Source organism: Aphelocoma coerulescens, unplaced genomic scaffold (assembly GCF_041296385.1).
Source record: "Aphelocoma coerulescens isolate FSJ_1873_10779 unplaced genomic scaffold, UR_Acoe_1.0 HiC_scaffold_83, whole genome shotgun sequence".
Lineage (NCBI taxonomy): Eukaryota > Metazoa > Chordata > Aves > Passeriformes > Corvidae > Aphelocoma > Aphelocoma coerulescens.
Window position 1 is genome coordinate 1,360,288 of NW_027184067.1, and position 5,463 is coordinate 1,365,750.

Consider the following 5,463-nt stretch of genomic DNA (forward strand, 5'->3'; position numbering starts at 1 on the left):
CCACGGTGTCACAATGGAGCCTTGTTTCTAGGAGGTTCTGTACTGTCACAATTGCCTCCTTGATGCCATCAGCCCCTGCAGTGTCACAATGGCTCCTTGGTTCCATGAGGAACACAAGAGCTTGGCATAAGCATTGAGCAACAGCTGCTGAACACACCTGGCAACATCTGCTTGCATCAAAAGAGGGCTTCAAGCTGACAATGGCACCAGCAGCTTCCATCTGCAACAGACACCCAGGAAAGGACAGGCTGTGCTGGTTTGGACAAATGTGGAGGAAAATATCCTCTGATAGAAGGCAGGTTACACCCAGCCCTCCCCCACCAGGTTTTTGGAAAAAAGAACTTTCCTGGGAAGAAAGTGAAAGAGATAAAACCTATTTTTTTAACAAACACACAGGAAATGGATAACAATGCTAAATATTAAAACCTCTCGCTGTGCAGAGAAAGCTGGGATAATTTGAGAGTCCTTCTGTGTTTCGGTGGGGTCTCCTGAAACATCCATAGACAGCGAGGCCCGTGCAAAGAAACAGGGAGCGATTCTTGAGAGAAGTTTCAGAGCTCTTTCTTCTCCAGCCACATGGGCGGGGCACTGCCAAAGAACTGAGCAATCACAGCACAACCAGGGCCCTCCTGGCACAGGGCAACACAAAATAAGCAGTGCTGAACAGGATTAGGGCACATGTGAGCAGGGAGCAGGGAGACCCCGTGCCCAGGCCATGCCTCTACCCCAGGGTCCCCTCTCCCATGACCTCATGGCAGGGGGGAGGAACCCCAACACTTCCGTAGGTGCAGTCTCTCTCCTCCTCCTTGCAGCTGGCTCATGGGCCCACATTCAGGGCCCCCACCTCGGGAGAAAATTCTCCCAATGTGCTCTGATGTTGAAAGAGTCAAGAAGAGAAGAAGGGAAAAAAAACCCCCGAAGTCCCAGGAAAACAAAGTTCAACTCTCCATCTCCCCCCAGAGAAAAGGAGCTGAAAACTGGCTAAAAAGAAACAAAGTTGCTTCCCTCTGCTCTTGCTGCAAGCAGGATGCAGAGGAGTGTGTATGTGTGTCCTTGAACAAACGCTCTGAGAAGTTTGTCCGGTTTTTTTTCCTCTCCCCCCTCTCAGGCTCAGTTGAAAGGCACAGAAATGCACAAAGTTCACTTCTGGGCATAGAGCAGCAATAGGGGATACACATGATAAAGTCACCCCAAGACACAGGGAGAGAGAATTCAGTGGAAAGACTCCGAGAATTCTGCTCCCAGAGATCATTCATTCCTGCTCACACTGACCCTTGTAGAAAGGGGACATCGTTCCAGGCAGCCTGTACTGAGCATGTGGCTCCTGAGTGGGGTTTGTTGTTTAGGAAACCTGCTCCGGCTTTTCCATTCTTTCCTTGCAAACAGGAAAACTTCTCCTGGGGCTGTGTGCAGGCAGAGCCCTGAGGAGAGCAGGTGGCACATGGTGCGCTGGGCTGGGACAGCCAGCTGCAGAGCTCAAGGGAAGAAGCCCAAAGTGTCACAATGGCTCCTTGCCTTCCCATGCAACACCTGGGTCACAATGGTCTCCTTGATTCCATGAGGCCCCACTGTGTCACAATGGCTCCTTGGTTCCATCAGGTTCCGCAGTGTCACCATGGTCTCCTTTGATCCGCACTGTCATCATGGACAATTGGTTCCATGAGGCCCCGCAGTGTCACAATGGTCCCTTGGTTGCATAGCTTTTACGTTGTAACAATGGACTCCTTGCTTCTATGAGCTAGCCTGCTTTTTGCAGAGGTGTCTTTGGTTCCAACAAGGCCCCACTGTGTCTCAGTGCACCCTGGCTTCCATGTGGATCTGGAGTATCACAAAGGCTCCTTGGTTCCACCAGGTCCTGCTGTGTCACAATGGGTCCTGTGGTCCCCGAGGCCCTCCAAAGTCATCATGGATGCTTGCTTCCATGAGGTTCCATTATGTGCCAGTGGTCATCTTGGTTCCAGGAGTTTCCTTAGTGTCACAATGCTCTCCATGTTTCCATGATTCCCCACAATGTCACAATGCTCTCCAGGCTTCCATTAGGCCCTGCTTTGCCACAATGGTCCCCTTGTTTCCATGCGGCCTTGCTGTGTCACAATGGACGTACGGTTCCATGATGTTGCGTGGTGTCACCGTGCTCTTCTTGAATCCGCCGTGTAACCATGGACCATTGGTTCCATGCAGCCGTGTCACAATGGGCTCCTTGATTCCATGATTCCCCACGGTGTCACAATGGAGCCTTGTTTCTAGGAGGTTCTGTACTGTCACAATTGCCTCCTTGATGCCATCAGCCCCTGCAGTGTCACAATGGCTCCTTGGTTCCATGAGGAACACAAGAGCTTGGCATAAGCATTGAGCAACAGCTGCTGAACACACCTGGCAACATCTGCTTGCATCAAAAGAGGGCTTCAAGCTGACAATGGCACCAGCAGCTTCCATCTGCAACAGACACCCAGGGAAAGGACAGGCTGTGCCGGTTTGGACAAATGTGGAGGAAAATATCCTCTGATAGAAGGCAGGTTACACCCAGCCCTCCCCCACCAGCTTCGGGAAAAAAGAATTTTCCTGGGAAGAAAGTGAAAGAGATAAAAACTACTTTTTTAACAAACACACAGGAAAAGGATAACAATGCTAAATATTAAAAGCTCTCGCTGTGCAGAGAAAGCTGGGATAATTTGAGAGTCCTTCTGTGTTTCGGTGGGGTCTCCTGAAACATCCATAGACAGCGAGGCCCGTGCAAAGAAACAGGGAGCGATTCTTGAGAGAAGTTTCAGAGCTCTTTCTTCTCCAGCCACATGGGCGGGGCACTGCCAAAGAACTGAGCAATCACGGCACAACCAGGGCCCTCCTCGCACAAGGCAACACAAAATAAGCAGTGCTGAACAGGATTAGGGCACATGTGAGCAGGGAGCAGGGAGACCCCGTGCCCAGGCCATGCCTCTACCCCAGGGTCCCCTCTCCCATGACCTCATGGCAGGGGGGAGGAACCCCAACACTTCCGTAGGTGTAGTCTCTCTCCTCCTCCTTGCAGCTGGCTCATGGGCCCACATTCAGGGCCCCCACCTCGGGAGAAAATTCTCCCAATGTGCTCTGATGTTGAAAGAGTCAAGAAGAGAAGAAGGGAAAAAAAACCCCCGAAGTCCCAGGAAAACAAAGTTCAACTCTCCATCTCCCTCCAGAGAAAAGGAGCTGAAAACTGGCTAAAAAGAAACCAAGTTGCTTCCTCTGCTCTTGCTGCAAGCAGGATGCAGAGGACTGTGTATGTGTGTCCTTGAACAAACGCTCTGAGAAGTTTGTCTGGCTTTTTTTTCCTCTCCCCCCTCTCAGGCTCAGTTGAAAGGCACAGAAATGCACAAAGTTCACTTCTGGGCATAGAGCAGCAATAGGGGGATACACATGATAAAGTCACCCCAAGACACAGGGACAGAGAATTCAGTGGAAAGACTCCGAGAATTCTGCTCCCAGAGATCATTCATTCCTGCTCACACTGACCCTTGTAGAAAGGGGACATCGTTCCCGGCAGCCTGTACTGAGCATGTGGCTCCTGAGTGGGGTTTGTTGTTTAGGAAACCTGCTCCGGCTTTTCCATTCTTTCCTTGCAAACAGGAAAACTTCTCCTGGGGCTGTGTGCAGGCAGAGCCCTGAGGAGAGCAGGTGGCACATGGTGCGCTGGGCTGGGACAGCCAGCTGCAGAGCTCAAGGGAAGAAGCCCAAAGTGTCACAATGGCTCCTTGCCTTCCCATGCAACACCTGGGTCACAATGGTCTCCTTGATTCCATGAGGCCCCACTGTGTCACAATGGCTCCTTGGTTCCATCAGGTTCCGCAGTGTCACCATGGTCTCCTTTGATCCGCACTGTCATCATGGACAATTGGTTCCATGAGGCCCCGCAGTGTCACAATGGTCCCTTGGTTGCATAGCTTTTACGTTGTAACAATGGACTCCTTGCTTCTATGAGCTAGCCTGCTTTTTGCAGAGGTGTCTTTGGTTCCAACAAGGCCCCACTGTGTCTCAGTGCACCCTGGCTTCCATGTGGATCTGGAGTATCACAAAGGCTCCTTGGTTCCACCAGGTCCTGCTGTGTCACAATGGGTCCTGTGGTCCCTGAGGCCCTCCAAAGTCATCATGGATGCTTGCTTCCATGAGGTTCCATTATGTGCCAGTGGTCATCTTGGTTCCAGGAGTTTCCTTAGTGTCACAATGCTCTCCATGTTTCCATGATTCCCCACAATGTCACAATGCTCTCCAGGCTTCCATTAGGCCCTGCTTTGCCACAATGGTCCCCTTGTTTCCATGCGGCCTTGCTGTGTCACAATGGACGTACGGTTCCATGATGTTGCGTGGTGTCACCGTGCTCTTCTTGAATCCGCCGTGTAACCATGGACCATTGGTTCCATGCAGCCGTGTCACAATGGGCTCCTTGATTCCATGATTCCCCACGGTGTCACAATGGAGCCTTGTTTCTAGGAGGTTCTGTACTGTCACAATTGCCTCCTTGATGCCATCAGCCCCTGCAGTGTCACAATGGCTCCTTGGTTCCATGAGGAACACAATAGCTTGGCATAAGCATTGAGCAACAGCTGCTGAACACACCTGGCAACATCTGCTTGCATCAAAAGAGGGCTTCAAGCTGACAATGGCACCAGCAGCTTCCATCTGCAACAGACACCCAGGGAAAGGACAGGCTGTGCCGGTTTGGACAAATGTGGAGGAAAATATCCTCTGATAGAAGGCAGGTTACACCCAGCCCTCCCCCACCAGCTTCGGGAAAAAAGAATTTTCCTGGGAAGAAAGTGAAAGAGATAAAAACTACTTTTTTAACAAACACACAGGAAAAGGATAACAATGCTAAATATTAAAACCTCTCGCTGTGCAGAGAAAGCTGGGATAATTTGAGAGTCCTTCCGTGTTTCGGTGGGGTCTCCTGAAACATCCATAGACAGCGAGGCCCGTGCAAAGAAACAGGGAGCGATTCTTGAGAGAAGTTTCAGAGCTCTTTCTTCTCCAGCCACATGGGCGGGGCACTGCCAAAGAACTGAGCAATCACAGCACAACCAGGGCCCTCCTGGCACAGGGCAACACAAAATAAGCAGTGCTGAACAGGATTAGGGCACATGTGAGCAGGGAGCAGGGAGACCCCGTGCCCAGGCCATGCCTCTACCCCAGGGTCCCCTCTCCCATGACCTCATGGCAGGGGGGAGGAACCCCAACACTTCCGTAGGTGTAGTCTCTCTCCTCCTCCTTGCAGCTGGCTCATGGGCCCACATTCAGGGCCCCCACCTCGGGAGAAAATTCTCCCAATGTGCTCTGATGTTGAAAGAGTCAAGAAGAGAAGAAGGGAAAAAAAACCCCCGAAGTCCCAGGAAAACAAAGTTCAACTCTCCATCTCCCCCCAGAGAAAAGGAGCTGAAAACTGGCTAAAAAGAAACCAAGTTGCTTCCTCTGCTCTTGCTGCAAGCAGGATGC